Here is a 20,748-nt window from a genome sequence, read left to right on the forward strand (position 1 = left end):
TGGACAAATTTTGTTCGCATTTTTTTGTTCAAATTTTGGATTGAAATCAACTTTTAAAAATATTGGAAGTTATTCTTTAGGGTCATAGACTCATAGTCTTTCCAAGTTCGGAATCGGAAAATTTAATTGAAAGAAAAATTGTCCTTACGAAAAGAAGGTTAAAACATGAAGTACAAGGGAATCCACTATGGGACTATGGAAAGTCCTGATGCACACTCCTGTAATTATGCTGCATATATTATCTCTTAATTCCTGCATATACACTTACCTAGTTTGTACGATCTCCTCTGTATAAATCTAGAGCTCTGCTCTTGTGAATAATATCATTCGATTCCATCATACAATATGGTATCAGAGCATTAACGATCAAAACCCTATTTTTTTTTCTTCTCTTCCGCTTCCCCTTCTTTTTCTTATTCTCTCAACTCTATTCTGATTCATCATGTCTGATAATCATCAATCCTCTGCTACGACAACCACTTTCTATAATGCTGAAAATCCTTCGACAACGTTGATCTCGATTAACATGTCAAACATTACCAAACTCACACATCTCAATTTCATTATGTGGAGCCGACAGATCCGGGCTCTTCTTGAAGGCCACGAGCTTCATCACTTCCTTGATGCATCTGCTCCCCTCGCTACGATCGTAATCGATGGCACTGCCTCTCCCAATCCAGACTACGCTCCATGGCGACGTCAGGATCGACTTCTCTACAGCGCTATCATTGGTGCTATCTCACTCCCGGTTCAGCCTGTCGTGTCCAGCGCCATGACAACTGCTGATGTCTGGAATATTCTTGCGTCCACTTATGGAAATCCAACAAGGGGTCACATACGACAACTTAAGTTTCAGATCAAGACGACTGCCAAGGGAACCAAAACCATAAGCGAGTATCTCCGTATCATCAAATCAAAAGCCGACGAACTTGGTTTACTAGGAAAGCCTCTGGATCCAGAAGATCTCACTGAACAGATTCTTGCAGGTCTGAGTGAAGACTACAAGCCAGAGATCGATGCTATAAATGGCCGTGACAATCCGATCTCCTTTGCTGAGCTCCATGAACGTCTGCTCAATCGAGAGGCGATGATCCTCTGTTCTGAAACTCCTCCAACTGGTCCTATTACGGCTAACGCAACTGATACTCGCCCACGTCAAAACTGGAAATCCAACAACAATAACTCACGCAGCAACTACACGGCGTCACCTCCGTTCAACAACAACCGCAACACACGACCGTACCTTGGTCGCTGCCAAGCCTGTGGAATCCAAGGACATAGTGCTAAGAATTGTCCAGAGTTCCGTATCGTTCGTGGCTCTGCCTCTGCCTCTGCTCCGCCATGGCCATCAACGAACAACATCAGACCGTGGCAACCATTCCCACAGCAGTCATGGAGACCACAAGCAAATCATGCAATGCTACCTGCCTCAGACTCCTCTACTTGGCTCCTTGATTCTGGCGCCTCTCACCATATGACATCAGACCTTGCGAACCTGTCTCTTCACTCACCATACTCTGGAGGCGATGACGTCGTGCTTGGTGATGGCTCCGGTTTACAAATCACTCATACTGGTTCCTTATCTACACCCTCTTTTACTCGTCCCTTCTTTCTTGATAATGTTCTTTATGTTCCATCTCTAGACAAAAATTTACTCTCTGTTTTTCAGTTGTGTTATACTAATGGTGTTTCTGTTACATTCACTCCCACTTACTTCCAGGTCAGGGATCTGAACACGGGGGTTCTTCGGTTGGAAGGCAAACCTAAGAATGGAACCTATGAGTGGCCAAAGCTTTCGACTACTACACCTCCTTCACTTGCTTTTGCTTCTGCTATTAAGACTTCGATTTCGGATTGGCATTCCCGTTTGGGCCATCCTGCGTTACCTATTTTAAAAACTATTCTCTCTCGATTTGATTTACCTTTATCTTCTAAAGCTATTTTTGACAAGCCTTGTAATGCTTGTTCTATCAATAAAATGCATAAGTTACCTTTTCAAAATTCGACATTAGTCTCCACTCATCCTCTTCATGTTGTTTTCTCGGATGTTTGGACCTCACCAGTTCCTTCAATCGATGGTTTTAAGTACTACGTTTTGTTCGTTGATCATTTTACGAGATATACTTGGTTATATCCATTAAAACAAAAGTCTCATGTTCATGAAGTCTTTGTTAAGTTTAAAGCGTTGGTTGAAAACCAATTTCAATCAAAGCTGCGAACACTGTATACGGACAATGGTGGTGAGTATATTGCACTAGCAAAGTTCCTATCTAGTCACGGTATATCTCATTTCACCACTCTGCCACACACGCCTGAGCATAATGGCATAGCAGAACGACGACATCGTCATATCGTCGAAACTGGTCTTGCTCTCTTGAGTCATGCCTCTATGCCTAAGTCCTACTGGACATATGCTTTTTCTACGGCTGTGTACTTGATCAACCGCATGCCAACTCCGGTTTTGTCTCTCAAGACACCGCATGAATGTCTCTTTGGAACTTCACCGAATTTTCAAAAATTAAAAGTATTTGGTTGTTTGTGTTTCCCATGGCTTAAGCCATATGCTAAGCACAAATTAGATCCAAGGTCAACGCCTTGTGTATTTCTTGGTTACTCACCAACCCAAAGTGCATATTTTTGCTTAGATCGTACAACTTCAAGGATTTACACATCACGACATGTTGTTTTCCATGAATATGTGTTTCCATTTTCGATGCCAGTACCACTAACGTCTAATGTTTCTTCTGTTGATGAGGTTTTACAAACTCCTGCAGATTCTGTTACAGTCACATCTCTGCACTCCAACAATGCTCATGCTCCACCTGCTACAAATCAGTCTCTGCCTTCAGAGGTTCCCTTACCAACAGCACCATTACCGCCTGATCCAATGTCTTCTACTGCACCTGCTACGGCTACTACATCAGCTCCACCAGTCGTGCCTGCTATACCTGATGCTACACCGGCACCAACTGGTGCACACCAATCACCTACGCCACAAACTGCAGCTCAACCTGCTCAACCAAGGCGTACAAGCAATCGCAACCGCAAACCAGTTCAAAAGCTTAATCTCACGGCTACTGTGGTTCCACTCTCTGAGACAATTCCAACAAGTGTAGCTGAAGCTCTCAAGGATCCTCGTTGGCGTCAAGCCATGTATGAAGAACTGGAAGCACTGGCTCGAAACAGAACATGGGATCTCACTGATGCCTCTCTTGCAGCGAATATAGTTGGCTGCAAATGGGTTTTTACCATCAAACGACATCCTGATGGCTCCATAGACAGATTCAAAGCGCGCCTGGTTGCTAAAGGCTTCCATCAAAGACCTGGTGTCGACTTCCAAGAAACCTTTAGTCCTGTGATCAAACCTGAAACTATTCGATTGGTGCTGAGTGTCTCTGTCTCTCACAACTGGCAGCTACGACAATTAGATGTCAACAATGCCTTCCTTCAAGGCCAGCTTGATGAAGAAGTGTTCATGTCACAGCCACCGGGTTTTAAAGACAAGACGCAACCCCTTGCTGTCTGTAAACTTCACAAGGCAATTTACGGTCTGAAACAAGCTCCCCGAGCTTGGTATAATGAGCTTCGTACATTTCTTCTTCATTCCGGGTTTACAAACTCACTTGCTGATGCAAGCTTATTTATCTACAACAAGACTGGCACCCTCATCTATCTGTTGGTTTATGTCGACGATATCATCATCACCGGCAACAATAATACCATCGTCAACACCTTCATTCAATCACTTTCCACTCGGTTTTCATTAAAGGATTTGGGTTTTCTCTCTTATTTTCTTGGTATTGAAGTTTCCAGAACAAAACATGGTTTATTACTAAATCAACATCGTTACATTGCAGATATTCTTCATAAAACCAAGATGACAACAGCAACACCGGCGACAACACCCATGTGTGCAACCACTCCGCTCACACTCCACACTGGCACTCCTCTACCCGATCCAACAGAATACCGAGCCACTGTTGGTAGCTTGCAGTACCTCTCACTCACTCGCCCCGATATATCCTATGCTGTCAACAAACTCTCGCAATACATGCACCAACCCACTACTGATCATTGGACAGCCGTGAAGCGTATCCTGCGATATCTTGTCGGTACACAGACGAATGGTCTCTTCTTCTCCACGCAGAACACACCATCTCTCCATGCCTTCACTGACGCTGATTGGGCGGGCGACAAAGACGACTACATGTCAACTGGAGCATACTTAGTCTATTATGGTAGCCATCCTATCGCTTGGTCATCCAAGAAGCAATCTGGCGTTGCTCGCTCATCGACCGAAGCTGAATACCGTTCCGTAGCCAACACCACAGCTGAAGTTACATGGACCAAATCATTGCTTACGGAACTTGGCATTACAACCACTACAGCACCAGCTATCTATTGTGACAACAAGGGAGCTACATATCTTTGCGCTAATCCCATGTTTCACTCCCGCATGAAACACCTTGCCCTTGATTACCACTTCGTTCGCAACCATGTGCAAGCTGGAAACATCCGTGTCTCTCATATACACTCCAGTGATCAACTTGCGGATGCCTTAACAAAGCCTCTCCCACGACCACGGTTCCAGACATTGTGTGTCAAGATCGGACTTGCTACTCCCCGTCCGTCTTGAGGGGGCGTATGGGACTATGGAAAGTCCTGATGCACACTCCTGTAATTATGCTGCATATATTATCTCTTAATTCCTGCATATACACTTACCTAGTTTGTACGATCTCCTCTGTATAAATCTAGAGCTCTGCTCTTGTGAATAATATCATTCGATTCCATCATACAATATCCACTTCATGAGCACTACTAGTAAACTAGTAATATTTTGGCTTTAAGACCATTTTAATGTGGTGGACAAAAAAGATCATTTTAATGAAATTGTGTTGTTGTTTTCTAAAACAAATTTTTTTATGAAAAAGATAAAATTTGATCAAATGTTTCCTGTAAAATAGCAATTTCAGAATAGGTAAAATATAGAAAAAGCTATTTTTTCTTTAAACAAAGGAAAAAAATAATTTCTTTTCTATGAAATAGAAATAGATTGTAATAATTTTATATCTAAATGTTATTATAGATAAATATATAAATATGTTATAGATTCTCAAAATAAACTTATTGTACTGAGAAATTATTTTTTACAGTTGTATTTGAAAGATTGATCGGTAGAAGCTAGAGAAGTTGTGGATATCCACTTTAATTTCTATAGTCTCCTTTTAATCATGTTTTAGGTTTTAAAATTTAATCTATAGCCAAAACCTTATTAAAAAGAAATATATTAGGTTTAGAAAAGAAAATTCTCTAAAGTTCTTGTTAAGTACTTGAAAAGATTTCAATAGCAGAAAAAATTAAAGTTGAAGCTAAATATCTAAAGTCTTAATTTTAGAAAAAAAAAACATAAAACTACAACTTCAACCAATCGAACCTGAACTTTTGCTAAAACATTAATGTATAACTAAAATGTATACGTGGTTTTTTGACAAACTTCAGAGATCTTATAAGAAAAAAAGTGATGGAAAAAGCTAGAATTGAAGAGTTTCCTAAATTGCCTTAAATATATTTTTATATTCTTAAAGTAATATTTATATACAATGGAGATTTATGTTTTTATACGTAAAGAATTTGTATGACAAAAAAAATGTAAAGAATTTATTCAGTAAGTTAAGTATTTGTATAAATAAATCTAAAACTAATAAATAAATTAGAAAGGCTTGGCAAATCAGAAGGAGTATAGTTTTATTTATGTAAAATGAGCCACTTTTGTCATGATTCAATTCGTCTTTCGATTAGCAATTTGGTCCTATTTGCCACCACCCGACCGACGCCGGTTCACGAACATGCAATCCACTTTTTGAATTTCGAATTATGTCATGCATGATTATCCACACTCTATAATTCGTAAAATACTATAACACCTTTGTATCTCATTACAAGAAAAAAACTTATTTTTTCTTGAGAATTTTTTTTAGAGAAATTAGGGGACATGACCATATCATATCACAAGATAAATTAAGTACGTGACCAATAAAAGGGATTATGCTCACCTCTTACCAACTAATACATACACTTCTTCTTTCTATTTTTTTTCTCTCTTTTTTTTCATCACCAAAAATCACAGAAATGTTAAATTTCACGACGAACTTTGCAAAAGATTCCGCTTTGCTATCAAAACGAACGAATCAAAATAATCCGGTTAGATTGAAGAGCATATGATCTTGATTTCGCGTGCTGTATAATCATCAGATACAACAACTGACTATCTGATTAGTTTTATTCACATATTTGATTGGCTTTACAACTTTGTTATTTTGATAAATGTAAATTAAGAAAAAAAAACTGTGAAGAACTATCGGAGAAGATAAACAGTACACACTACGTAGTACTATTTTCTTTGATAACCATAGAATATAAATAGTTTCTTAATGTTTCCTCCTCCTTCCCATCCCCCTGCCCCTCCCCTTCCCCTCCTTCACGATGCCCCTCCCCCTCACATCTTCCCTCTTTGTCGCGGTGAAGCAATACTGTTATTCTTTCTTAATCTATAAATGATTTACATTGTGATGTTTCTATGTATCCGGTTGTCTATACTATTTATTTAATCGATATAGTATATTATAGTATGTTAATTATGTATAACACGTCTAGTGGTTGTATTTAGTATTTTTTGTACTACGTTGTAATCATGTATAGTTACTTAACATATGAAATCCAATTTCGTAACTAGTTAGTTACCTCTTCTTACAATCTCCATGATGCGTTGTTATGATAGAGCTTTGACAGGTTTCAAGGTGCAATGGAATATAACACATGTGTTTTATCTTCTTATATGATATTCACTCGCAGAGAGAGAAATGAAAATTTATTGACCTAATTGTTCCATACATTGCTCAATAATGTTTGATGGCTATATTCTTAATTGTCAGATCTTATATGAATATTAAGCAAAATGACATTTTTCTTTATAAAAAACCATTATTTACCACCAAAATCGCATAATGAAATTGAACCATTAACGTCGTGATTTTATGTTCCCTCTTTGATATGACTGACAAAATATTAAAATGCCTCTGTTTGTTCTGATCTTAATTGTTTTTAAACAATTGATTTAGTGTCTTGTTGCAACTTGCAACTATAAAAGTTACGTATTTTTTGTCTTGTACGAATAAATATGAAAGAAGAAAAAAGACTATTGATTACGAAGACAGTATACTAAAAATAAAAACAACCAAAATGATTGTGTGTATATAAGCTGCCGACTCCATCCATCGTCACTAAATAATGATTATGATCAAATATATTAGATCATGATACACAAAATTTTCTCCATGTTTCACTCTAAAGTAGAGTAACTATATTATAAAATTGAATTTGTTCCAATAATTCACTTTATAATAGAATTTCTATATAAAATAGTAAAATATACAGTAACGTTGTTATTTTACTATAAATATATAGTAAAATAACAACATTAGACAATCTTAATAGCACACAAAAATATATATATATATATATATATATATATTTCACTCTAAAATCACTACAAGAAAACACAAGTTTAACGAAGAAAATTAACGAGGAAAAATAATTTTCGTAAATGTACGTCGATTTTACGAGGAAATTACGTGGAAAAATAAAATCATCGTTATTTCCTCGTAAAGTAACGACAAAACAATTTTGTCGTAAAGTCGATGTAACGTAACGTGGCTTTTACGAGTAAACACTATTTCCTCGTGAAAACGACATAAACTTCGCGTGTTCTATACGAGGAAATAATTTACGTGTACTTAGCAAGGAAATTTTGAATCCACCAAATTTGTAGGTGCCCACGTTTTTTTTTCGGCCACCTAATTAATTTTCGTCGTAAATTCATAAGAAAATTACATCTACCAGATTCGAAATTTCCTATAAATATGGATGTTTTAACATCATTTTAAACACACCAACAACAAAAAAACGTGAAAGAAAAAAAAAGGCTGGCTCCGGGACTATTTACAAGTTGCGGAAGTGGATGTATATGCGTAGAGATGCTAACGGGAGAGTGACAAAAGAATACCTTGTGGGGCTGGAGACATTTATGCATCAAGCAGATTCAACACCGCTCGCCCAAGAAAGTGGTAAGATGTTCTGTCCTTTTCGGAAATGCAACAATTCAAAATTGGCAAACCGTGAAAATGTTTGGAAGCATTTAATAAATAGAGGTTTCACGCCAAATTACTATATCTCGTTTCAACATGGAGAAGGTTTTAATTATGATCAGAATGAAGCTAATAGTAGTAATAGCAATTTTCAGGAAGAACCGGTTGATCATCATTTGCATAATGAACATAGTTACCATCAGGAGGAGATGGTAGATTATGATAGGATTCATGATATGGTAGCTGATGCATTTGTAGCTCATGATGAAAATGAAGAACCTAATATAGATGCAAAAAAGTTTTACGAAATGTTAAACGCGGCGAATCAACCACTTTACAGTGGTTGTAGAGAAGGTCTCTCTAAATTGTCGTTGGCTGCTAGAATGATGAATATTAAAACTGATCACAATCTACTTGAAAGTTGCATGAACGAATGGGCGGACTTGTTTAAAGAGTATTTGCTGGAAGACAATGTGTCTGCTGATTCTTATTATGAGATTCAGAAACTGGTTTATAGTCTTGGGTTGCCTTCGAATATGATAGATGTTTGCATCGACAACTGCATGATCTATTGGGGGAGATGATGAGAAGCTAGAAGAATGTCGATTCTGCAAGAAGCCACGATTCAAGTCGCAAGGACGGGGATGTAATAGGGTACCGTACCAAAGGATGTGGTACCTACCAATTACAGAGAGATTGAAAAGATTGTATCAATCAGAGCAGACTGCTGGAAAGATGAGATGTCATGCCGAGCATACTCAGACGGATGGTGAGATGACTCATCCATCAGATGCAAGAGCCTGGAAACATTTCAACAAAGTACATCCGGATTTCGCTAGCAATAGCCGGAATGTGTATCTCGGATTATGCACAGATGGATTTAGTCCGGTTGGAATGTCAGGGAGACAATATTCATTGTGGCCAGTTTTTCTTACGCCATACAACCTGCCACCGGAGATGTGCATGCAACGGGAGTTGCTATTCTTGACCATATTAATACCTGGTCCGAACCATCCAAAAAGGTCCCTGGATGTTTTCCTACATGCGGACCTTTGTAATTCGTCGTTATTTCCTCGTATAATAAAAAACAGGCCTTTGTAATTTCTCGTAACTTTACAAGGAAATGAAGAGGACATGTAATCTTATATATACCCCCGAGGGCTCGCTCTTTCTTTCCTCTCCACTTCTTCTCCACTTCCTCTCTATTTCGTAGCAATGGTAAGTCTCTCTAATTCCCTATAATTTGATTAGTTTAGGATAGATTAGGTGGTTAGTATAGCGAATTTATATAGGTTTACGGATTTTATGTTAATTAGTGTTGATTAGGTGGATAATGTAGGGAACTATACTGTTGATGTTAATTATTAAAATTTAAATTTTTTTCCAGGTTCGAAAGAACATACTTACTGTCCATTACAGAGAGATGTTCGGTGAGCCGGGTAGTCGTTTAGACCCGTCTTCTTCAGCTGCCGGTTCTTCTTCAGCTCCCGGTTCTTCGGGTCAGGAGACTGTCCTCGAGACTCAGTCTTCTCCGAGAGTCTCTCGGTCTCCTTCTTCTAGTGCACCATCGGTTCCTCATGTGCCTCCCCCAATGGCTCATCCGACGATGCCACCTCCTGTGCCTCCTCCGATGGCACCTCCGATGCCCGCCGAAATTCATCCCGATTTGATGGTGCCTCTGAGTGATCCTTACTCGCAGTACACTGTAAAGGACATTCTCCGTCTGCCAGGCAGAGAAGGTTTACCAGTCATCGATCCCGACCGACCGGACGGAACTTTGTGGCATGTTACATTAATTTTTTTTAATTCGTTTAAAATTCTTTTATAACATTAAAAAATAATTTATATTTTAAATTTGTTTTTTTTCATATTTGGGGTTGACGGATGTCTTGCATCGGACGTAACCGTTACGATCAAAGGTTACTTCTCCATGCCACATCCGAACTGGAGTAAAACGCCTCACTACGTCAGAAGTACGTGGTTCAAAATTTATGCCGTAAGTTTCTATTAATTAAATATATATATATATATATATACTTTAATTTTTTCAAGATTTATATATATATATTTCTTTTTTAAAAACTAATTATTAATTTATTTTTTCCAACAACAAAAATATAATTGGGCCTGGGAGATCACTGAGACGGTGAGGAAGAAGTTTATCGCATAAGCGAAAGTTTGCTTGTTGGATACGGTCTCCAACTGGAAAGGTGACTGGATCGTGAAGGGGTATGAGCGTGGAAAACCCGCTGAGCTCACTACGATGTGTGGGATGGCCTCATCCGATATTGGCGTATTCCTGATTCCATTAGAATCGCCCAGTCTTGCTCTAACTCCCGTAACACGGTCGATGAGAACGGGAACGGGCCGACGCTTCACACTACGGGCCAAAAACCACACGCCGGTGTCCGTTTGGAAATGGTAATTAAATATTTCATTAAATAAAAATTTTAATATATTTAAATATTTTAATATTTTAACTTTCTTAAATATTTTTTAGGCCAAAGAGACGGGACATTTTCCGTCTCTTGTGGACTTTACGAGAAGACCCACAAGAACAAGGCGGGCGTATTTCTAGATGGCAAGTCCGAGCAAATCTACAACGACTTGGTTGCTCGTGTTGAAGACCGCCAGACCCAGCTGACCCAGCAGTCGACCGACGGATTACCCGTCACCTTATCCACACTTGAAGTGGATAAGATTTACGAGGAGGTAAATTTTTTAATTAAAATTTTTTATTTTTTTTCTTATTCATTTAATTTAACTTTAAATTTTTACAAACAATATTTTTTTTTTAAGATTGTCCCTAAAAAAAAGGGACGGACGTTGGGGACTGGTTTTGTCAACGATGTTCCGAGAGCGACATCGTCTTATGGTCAGCGACGGGATGATGAAGTCTCTCAGCTGCGTAGAGAGTCCGATGAGCTGCGTAGAGAATCCACTGAGCTGCGTCACGAGTTGACCTCGACGCGATCTGCGTTCACAGCTCGTGTGGGTGGACTCGAGGGCTTCTTGGACGTTGTAGCGGCCACAAATCCGGAATGGGAGACCTTGTTAAGGAACATGAGACAGCAAAATCCTATTCAAGGCGAGTCATCATCCGACACACATGCCGAGGCGGATGTAGCGAGGAGGAGTGATGAATTCTACCGGTCGATGAACGACTCTTAGTTCTTTTTTATTCGGTTGTTGTATTATAAATTCAAAACTTATTTATACATAAAAAATTTTGGTTTTGATTTTTTAGAATTTTAATTTTATTAATAAATTAAATAATTTTAATTATTTTTTAATTATATTTTAATATTTCTGTAAAATAATGAAACGAAGTAAATTCGTAGCTAACGTTGCGACTTCTTTACGTGGAAGTTTAACGAGTTCTTTACGAGGAAGGCTTTACAAGGAAATGACGTGGAAAACTAAACTTGTTCTTTACGAGGAAAACTTTCAAGGTATTTACGTGTACTTTACGAGGATTTATTTTTGAGTTATTTACGTCTGTTTTGCGAGGAACTCATTTCGAGGTATTTACGAGGAAACTTAGCGACGTTCTTATGTGGAAGCTTTACGTAGTCTTTACGACGAAATATTATTCTTCGTTTTTACGACGAAATCATTTACTCGCTATGTTACGATGAATTAGCGAGGAAATATGCGTTACGACAAACTTATAACGACGAAATGGGTTTCCTCGCTAATTCCTCGTAAACATGTTTTTACGACGAAATCACGAGGAAAACCGCCCTCGTAAATCTTTTGTTTTCTTGTAGTGAATAGATTAACTCTATTATAGAGTTGGATTTACTCATACGTTTACTTTATTGAGTTATTCTATAATAGAGTAAAATATAGAGTAATGTTGTTTTTTTACTCCAAATATAGAGTAAAAAAAAACAACATTACTATATATTTCACTCTGTTATAGAATAATTTTATTTTAAAGTGAATCGTTATAACAAATTAAACTCTATAATAGAGTTACTTTATTTTAAAGTGAAATATAGATATAGTTTTTGTGTACATTGGAGATGCCCTTAGACCATCTCCAATGGCTTACTCTATTTTTTACTTTAAAATAGAGTAACTCTATAATAGAGTTTGATTTTGCTCCAATGGTACTCTATTTTAGAGTAGAAAATATAGTGATGAACAAAGAAAAAACAAATTACTCTATATTTGGAGTAAACATATTTTTCACTCTATTATAGAGTGAGAAAAAGAGTACCATTGGAGCATTTTTTACTCTAAACTCTATTTTAGAGTGAAAAATAGAGTGGGGTTGGAGATGCTCTTACTCTATATTTCACTCTATTATAGAGTAACTTTATTATAAAGTGAACAATTGGAACAAATTCAACTCTATAATAAAGTTACTCTATTTTAGAGTGAAATATAGATAAAATTTTTGTGTACCATTGGAGATACCTTTATGAAACTGAAAAAATAACTTAAAACTGTAACTTTGACAAATAAACGTTTTACTCACTCTATTTCACAAAGAATGTCACGTAGACATTTTTCACACTAAAAAACTGATTGAAACGCATTTATATTTTCATTAATGTCATATATTTACTCAATGGCATTTTAGATAAATAAATTTATTTATAAAATCAATGCATTTTACAATTAATATTGAGCTAAAAATAAGTAGTTGACAAAAAAAAGTATAAACTGCATTGAAATTGTAGAATTATATTTTTTATGTAACAAAAAAAATATCGTAAAGTGACACTTAATATAAAACGGAAAACATCATTTTTAGACTCTAGCCTTAGTTAAGTTAAACAAAAAAATTTTCTCACCTTTGAACAGACGCGTTTCTCTCAATTAATTTTCTAAAAATTTATTTTTTAGTTTTCGGAGGGGTTCTATCCAATTCTGGCACCTATGTCGGACGGTCGAAAGTTCTCTCCCCCGCGTTTCTCCAATTTTTTAATTAAGATAAACAAGTTTTATCTTTTTATCTGAAAGAATCACTTTCTTCACAAAAAAGATTTAAAACTTTTTTTCTTTATTACAAGTCTAATGGGAAAATGAATACATGCCAAAGTAATCAAAATTAAAAGGATTTTTTACGTTAAAAACTCCCCAAATAAGTTTGTTTTGGATAAAAACTTTCAAACTAAGTATTTAACTAACCCCTTCCAAACTAACTTTATTTAATGGATTAAATCCTAACCGGTTATAATTACCATTACTACTAGTAAATTTTTATTTTGGGGTTTCTACATTAAGTAAACATAGTTGAGGAGTTTTACCATTAAAAATCTAAAAAACCAAAAGAATTCAAAATTATATAATATTATCTAAAAATTAGTAACTTAAATTTTCAAAAATTAGCATTTTTTTTTTGTAAATATATGAGTTTGATGTGTTTTTAACATCAACATTATATATGTATAAATTAAAAATGTAAAACCCAGAAATATAATAAAAGTTATCTACAGATTTATTATTACATTTTTATTAGATAAGATATATTTTTTATTATATTTTCTTGTTTTTTACATTTTTAATCTTTTAGTAATTTTATTACAGGTAAATCTTTAGATAATTTTTTATTATATTTTCTAGGTTTGTACATTTTTAATTTATACATATATAATATTGATGTTAAAAACACAGCAACTCATATATTTACAAAAAAAAAAATTAAAAATCGTAATTTTGAAAATTTATGTTACTACTTTTTAGATAATATTATAAAATTTTAATTTTTTGATTTTTAATATTTTAATGGTAAAATCCCTCAATTATGTTTACTTAATGTAAAAACCCTTAAACTAAAGATTTAGCATTAGTAATGGTAATTATGATCTGGTAGGGTTGAATTCATTAAATAAAGCTAGTTTGGGGATCTTTCGTTAAATACTTAGTTTGAAGATTTTTAACCAACACAAACTTATTTAAAGGGTTTTAACGTTAAAAGTCCTAATTAAAATTGAAGTTTATGTCCCTTCATGATAATCACAATACTAAAAGCCAGATATCCTGAGTTTTTAGGCTGTCCACGTCCCCAAAGAAAATCGACCAATGGGAAGTTGTTTTTTTGTCACATCACACACGGATGTGACACGTGTCTCTTCTTTAAAAAAAAATTTAGATTCGTGACTTCTATTGGGGTCATACGGGAAAAGTTTTGGCCCGTTAAAAATTGGTTCTTTCGTCCTTCTATCTTCTTCACGATGCGTTGTTCCTAAGGTTCCTCGTATTTCCTCGAAGCTTTGATAAGTTCCAGCGTTAATGAATGCGAGTGAGACGAATGTTGCGAAGAAGCTCTCTGTCAAGCTTCGATTTGTCGTTTCGTCTTTGATTCTTATCGGTGACGTTACGAGATTCCTTGATTCATCCCCTTTAAGAAACTTCTTAACTCCATCAAGCACGATGTCTCATTCAATGGGTGGTGGATCTCCACCTATAAAAAGGTCAGCCTTCATACCCTGATCATCATCCTCACACTTCCTAACAGTATAAACTTTTTTAACACATTTTTTTATAGAAATTTTGATCGAGTTCAGACATTGAAACAAAGTTGATCTCAGCTGATAATGGCAAGGAGACTCCAACTTCTTTGATTCTTACAACTTCCAATTCAAAGGTTTTTTATTTCACAATCTTTTTCTCTTGCCTCTGACTATAAAAAAGTGATATTCTTTATGGATTCCTGATAGTTTAGTCCAAGATATTCTCTTGAAATGTTTGATTTTGTGTTTGTGATCAAGTTTCGAGAGAGATTGTTGGACCCAAGAGAAGCAAGCATGATTAAGCTGGAAGCAATAAAAACTTAACGGAGACGTGTATGTGGGATATCACAATGTTGAAGTTGATTCTTAGATGCATCAACGTGGTTAGCTCCAACACGATCGTAGCCAGTTGATTGGTAGCCTTGAGGTGTCAATCGATACAAAGCTTCAAACATCCACTGTGAAGATTGACAGTGTTTATTTTGGCCACTATATCTCTCTAACAATCATGGTTAAGTTATTTGTCACCAATCTATGTTTATGCTTGTGTTGGTTGTTGCAAAAGATCTGTTTCTCTAACCCCATAATAATCATTTCAGATTTTGAACTGGCATGAGAGGTTAATCCGAGTTCGGATTGATCGAGTATGCTGTTATACGCTGATAAAGATTTGATTCCCTTTTTCTATCGCAATGTCTCTTTTAGTATATCAATATATGCGTCTATATTTCTACTTCAGTGACCCATAATTTTATTAGTCGGCAGACCGTTGCTGCCTAACTGACTCTAAAAGCTTTGTGCTGACAGGTAAAGGGCATCTGAAGTACTTCTACAATCCTGTGTATACACATTAAAAGTTGGTTAGTATCAGTTTGAGTGGTACTCCATCAGTGGCTCTTCTCTGGGACCCATGAAACAGACCGACTGCTGCAGAGGCTCTGTACGTCCCGTTCTTTCAGGTAAACAAAAGAGTATTTGCTTCGACCCTATGGCTGTTACCGTTCTTGTTTAGATCTTGCTGATGGATATTCATAGTTTAAATTTATTAATTTTGAAGTCTCTAATGGGCTCCATTCATTGCATTTATACAGATTCAACCGCAAGTGTGGCCAGAGATAGTCCCCCTGAAACGACGATACCAATGGGATAAAGTGTTGTAGTCGGATTTTTTGAATACCTTAAGTTGAGTAGCGGTATGAACTAGAGCAGAGTGATCTGCGGCCACTACATCTTGAAGAATAAAAATGGAAGGAGTGAGGCCAAAAAAAAAAAAAAGACATGCGAGGGAGTGACGGAGTGAGGGAGAGAGGGGGAGAGAGGTGAGTGCAGGTAAAAAGTAAAATCATGTTGTGAACATTAATCTAAAAAGTAAAATCATGCTGTGAACATTAATCTGCATCGAAGTTAATTTAACTGCTTCCACCGTAATATTTTATTTTTCTTTTGCGTTGGTTTTATTCTGGATGAAGAATAGAAAGATTAATCAAGTGTTGTGATGCAGATGTAGCTATCATTGGATAACTATTTACTTCAGGTTTGGAAGATCACCATGAGGAATTTCCCCTGAGAAGTTGTTTGCAGGGTTCAAGACTCTAAGTCTGGCCAAACTTGAAAGAGAGGCTGAGATGCTTCCCTTGAGTTTTTTAAATATCAAGAACCTTAAGATTCTTTAACTCCTGGAAAATCGCTGGTAATGGACCCGGAAAGTGATTAAGTGTAAGATAGAGATGAGTCAGGTTCTTGAGGTTGATGATAGAAACTGGCTTTTGATTCTATCTGTAACAAATAATTCTTTAGCTGGAGAATATTTGCTGATAAAATATGTGTTGTGTTGTGAAACTGGAAAGATACGCGGGCAATGTATAGCCGGTAAAAAATATATGTTTTACAGTCCAGAAAAAAATTGACGGAGCCATTAACAAATCGTGATCATTTCTCTTCGTTTAAGTTTTTGATTGTTCTGTTATTTGATTCTTGCGTGAAAAAATTCCCACTGGTGTAACAATTTCTTTATAAGTGAAAATAGGAATATATTGATAAACATGTTGAAAAAGGTTGAAATAATCTACAACATCTTAAAATTAATGATAAAAGGATAAGAACGTTGTAGAATTTAAAGGAAAAGATGAAATCCTATTTAGTAAAGAAGATTATTCAAAATTGATAATAGAATAAGACAATAGAACAATAAAGAAAGGAGCTTGACATATTAAGAATGGATTAAATTGTTTGTCTTTAAAAAAAATAAAGAAATTGGTTATCTTTTGACCAGAAAATATTGGTGTCGCAATTGTTTATTCATTGAGAAAAAGCCTTACTTACATATCATGCATTTAAAAATAAATGTCAAAATACATATTATGCATTATCATATGACATCCAAAGACAACTACAATATAGAATTTTAACCACAATACATAATTTGTTATACTTTGTTAATAACTATTTTCTCAAGAAAATAACAATATTATGCAAATACTATTATGACAATTGTTCAAAAATTGATTATATATATATATATATATATATATATATATATATATTGGAAAATTAGATGGTCCAAATAAATCAAAATATATGTAGGGCAGGTTGAAGAAAAAAACTTCAAAAGAGAAATGTTCTAATTTGTGTATATTTAAAAATTATTTTACAGTAAATATAAATAAGCAAGATAAAAAAATTCAGAACATAACTAAGATTAATTCATTATTTATTCATTATCTTTATTATGTTATACATAGTTTCTAATAATGAAAATAATTTTAAAATTGTCTAAAAGGCATATATTTTTATAACACATATATATATATATATAAATATAAATAGCAAACAAATAACAAAAATTATAGGAAAATTCCGGGCGTATCCCGGACCCGACCCTAGTCTAACTATACTAAAAGGCAAATATCAAGCCTTCTGAGATGGTCCACGTCGGACTGGAAATTCATCCAGTAAGAAATCAGCGTTCGGCCATGTCATCAACGAGTTGGTTCAAGTTGGGCTTCGGGTGTATTTTGCGACCCGCTTATTTGGGCTTCTGTTTATTTTGGCCCACATGTGTTGTGTTCGTGTTTCGGAGACGCAAAGACGGCGTAACCTAAGTTCCTTCTTCCCCTACCTTTCAACTTTCACCTCTTCCTTTCCCCTTCACTGCAAATCTGTTTAGCCGATTAACTTCATCACTAATTGCTCTAATCAAAACTTTGTTTCAACTCATTCAATGGCTTCTTTTCACCTTCCTTTCAATTTTTCTATTTATAGATCTCTTTTCTTATCTTATGTCTCCATCGAAATCATTCTCTCAGAAAAAAAACTCAGACGTTCATCCCGATGGAACCCACCGGCAACTCCGCCGACTCCAGTGACCGCAAGACCGGCAAGAAGATCATCGCCTCCTCTGCTACTGTGAAACCAAATGGGAAGTCCATCGCTTCCTATGCGATTGTGAAGACTGATGTTTCATCTACCGTTCCGGTGAAACCAAACATTGCTACCACTCTCTCCTCCGCGCATGCAGACCAAGTCATGTTATTCCGAGATGTTTCATTCGGCCCACACGAAGCGGAGTTGAGGTTTCGTCTGATTCACTTCTGGGAGGCTCGAAATCCACTCACGAATGGACGTACGTTTGAGAGAGCATTAACAAATTTGAATTGATATTATGTAAATATTATCTACTGTTTTGTAGACGAATTGAGTATCATTCATTTGTTACCTGTTTGAGATGGCAATGCAATAAGATAATTGATTTCCCTGTCATTTTCTCAGGACACTATATGTTTATCTTTGATTGATTACCTCCCAAGCTTAAATTTTTGTGTTTCTTTTTAGGCTATGCTCATGGTAATTACTTCTAACTCATTGAGTTCTCTATGGTTTCTCTTTTTTTTGTATGGAAATAATAGACATATATTAGCCTACGATTTGAGAAACCAGCAAAAGGTGCGCTTCTCCATTGTATTTTATATGCTTTCAATATTGTAATAGGGTATGTGCTGGACAAGATAATCTAATTTGTCTATTAATCTATCTTGCATGTTCAGTTACTATTCGGATAAACTAACATGTTTCTTTGTTACTATTGTGCTATGACTTATTTTCCATCACATGATCTTAGTCGTTTCTTTATCTACGGTGAGCTGATTGATTCATGACTATCCTACTTTGGTTCACATGATCTTAGTCGTACACAGGTTGCGCACAATATACATCGTTTACATGTCATCTAGCTTACATCTTCAGGTTTAGTTAACATGCTTCCCTGAAGTACTAAGTCTGTGTGTGGTTAGAGAAAATGTTCATTCTCTGTGTTGTTGACTACTTCCTGCTATTCTGAGATATCTAATTTTAGGAACTGTGGATCTAATTTAATATATACAACTTTATTTGTATTTGGTACAGAGCAGAGGAAGAAGCTTGGTATAGGAAAACACTTTCTCTTAACCCTTAGTTTTCTCTGTATCAAACTTTAAAACCATTTTATTATGTGACGAATGTCATGATAAAAATCTATGACTTTGTGTAGTGGTATTAGTTTTTATTCAATTTTCTCTATATCTTTTGCTATTTTCATCTGTGGAAAGGTGGAAGCTATAAGGTTGCAAAATGACATTTAACTGTTAACGTCCGACTGTGACAGACCCGCATGCATAAGTGTATTCGACAACCTTGCGGAGCTCCAATGAGGAATTAGTAATGTCAGGTGTGGAACCAAAGGTTGCTGTAGCCACCAATATCAACCCTAAATTAGTTGGAGGTAACCATTTCTAACACTCATATGTTATTTTAAGCCATCTTTTTTCTAAATGCTACCCCAGGAACACATTTCTTTTTTGACCATGAGAGTGTAGCCAGCCAAAGTTATCTCACAAAGTAAGGATTATAGCCTTTGTTACTGTGAAAATAATTTACATGTCTTCATGTTATAAATCATGTACAGAGTTAGTCACCACAAGGTTGGTCTCGGTAGGAAGGTTCATTGTCAACGTCTACGAAATATGGTGGTGTTAAGAAGATCGAAACGTTGTCTTAGCTAAATGCTTATATCATATCGCCTCACAGGTGACCACTTTCACGTAACCCATATGTTAGTGTGTTTCTTGACCGACAATTACTTTCACTTTCTTGGTGCCATATCCAAAGGTTTGAAACCAACTTTTCTGCTCTTGCACTGATGAAATACTGAATATATATTAAAAATATTAATTGGATCGAACTGTTCTCTTTTGTTTTGATGCAGTGTTCCTGAGATAAAGTGCAGACGAGGAAAGAAAGCTTTCTTATTACATGGTATCTCAACAGAATCAATCAATTTGTTTCTACCGTGAGTATCTCCAAATACAGAATGTAATGTCTTAAAAAAAAAATTGAAACACAGAAATAGTAATCAGATCGATATAGCTTTACATCAAACAAATTCAGGACATAGATCAAAATGTTGTCTCAGTTCAGACTCATGCATGTTGTTTCTTTAATCAGGTATTGCAATGAGGACAGCAAGATGATCGATGTGTATGAGTATAGGGAAAAGGGAACGCTTAAGGACCATCGGAATGACTCGGATAACCCTAGGTTGAGCTGGAGACAGAAGCTTGAGATATGCGCTAAAGGGCTTCACTATCTCCATACAGGTTCCGCAAGAGCCACTATACACTTCGTTTGAAGTCTGCTTCAGGTAAATGTTTAGGACCAACTCTTCTTCTGTAGAACATGTTGAAGAAGCTTTACTCTTTACACAATGTAATCATTTCTCTACAGGACATTGAAGCTCTCGACCCGAACCACAAACTGGGTACTGGAACCACAAGAAGCAAACTCAATCTGAATAGAAAGACAACTTCATATCATCAAACTGTTCCGTGAGTTTAACCAAAGGAAAAATATACAGAGCAAATTTGATGTAATAAAAGCTCAAAGAGCAACTCCGAGACAACAAGAGTGAATACCTTTTAGATAGATAGAGAAAGTTTCTTGCTTTCATTTTTTGTTGTTGCATTTATTCAGAATCTTTTGTTCTTTTTATTCTCAGCAAAATTTTCAGTAAACAAATAACCTACCTTAGCGTTATAAACCTATAACTAGGAACAATAAATGTTTGATACTTTCGCTAATGCTGTGTTTTGAAAAACTGAGAT

The 20,748-nt window shown here is 35.9% G+C and overlaps 2 long non-coding RNA genes and 1 other non-coding gene across 10 annotated transcripts; all 3 read left to right on the forward strand.

Annotated features, from left to right (window-relative positions):
- Positions 1-946: 946 nt before the first annotated feature.
- LOC117128744 lies at positions 947-1,083 on the forward strand. Its single transcript, XR_004452137.1, has one exon. It is a non-coding gene; the product is annotated as a small nucleolar RNA Z247 (small nucleolar RNA).
- Positions 1,084-9,007: 7,924 nt separating this feature from the next.
- Positions 9,008-17,752, forward strand: LOC103840128. 8 transcript variants are annotated; one of them, XR_627551.3, is made up of 6 exons: positions 9,015-14,575; positions 14,650-14,748; positions 14,873-15,125; positions 15,214-15,258; positions 15,422-15,573; positions 15,706-17,752. It is a non-coding gene; the product is annotated as an uncharacterized LOC103840128 (long non-coding RNA). The 8 variants fall into 8 exon arrangements; XR_627547.3 differs by having other exon boundaries at positions 9,011-14,575; positions 14,873-15,573; positions 15,706-15,943; positions 16,116-17,752; XR_627549.3 differs by having other exon boundaries at positions 9,011-14,575; positions 14,873-15,573; positions 15,706-15,933; positions 16,116-17,752.
- Positions 17,753-18,186: 434 nt separating this feature from the next.
- LOC117128251 lies at positions 18,187-19,642 on the forward strand. The gene is made up of 3 exons (XR_004451526.1): positions 18,187-18,236; positions 18,531-19,370; positions 19,554-19,642. It is a non-coding gene; the product is annotated as an uncharacterized LOC117128251 (long non-coding RNA).
- Positions 19,643-20,748: the final 1,106 nt, after the last annotated feature.

The sequence above is a fragment of the Brassica rapa genome, chromosome A09 (genome assembly GCF_000309985.2).
Source record: "Brassica rapa cultivar Chiifu-401-42 chromosome A09, CAAS_Brap_v3.01, whole genome shotgun sequence".
In the NCBI taxonomy this organism is placed as follows: Eukaryota; Viridiplantae; Streptophyta; class Magnoliopsida; order Brassicales; family Brassicaceae; genus Brassica; species Brassica rapa.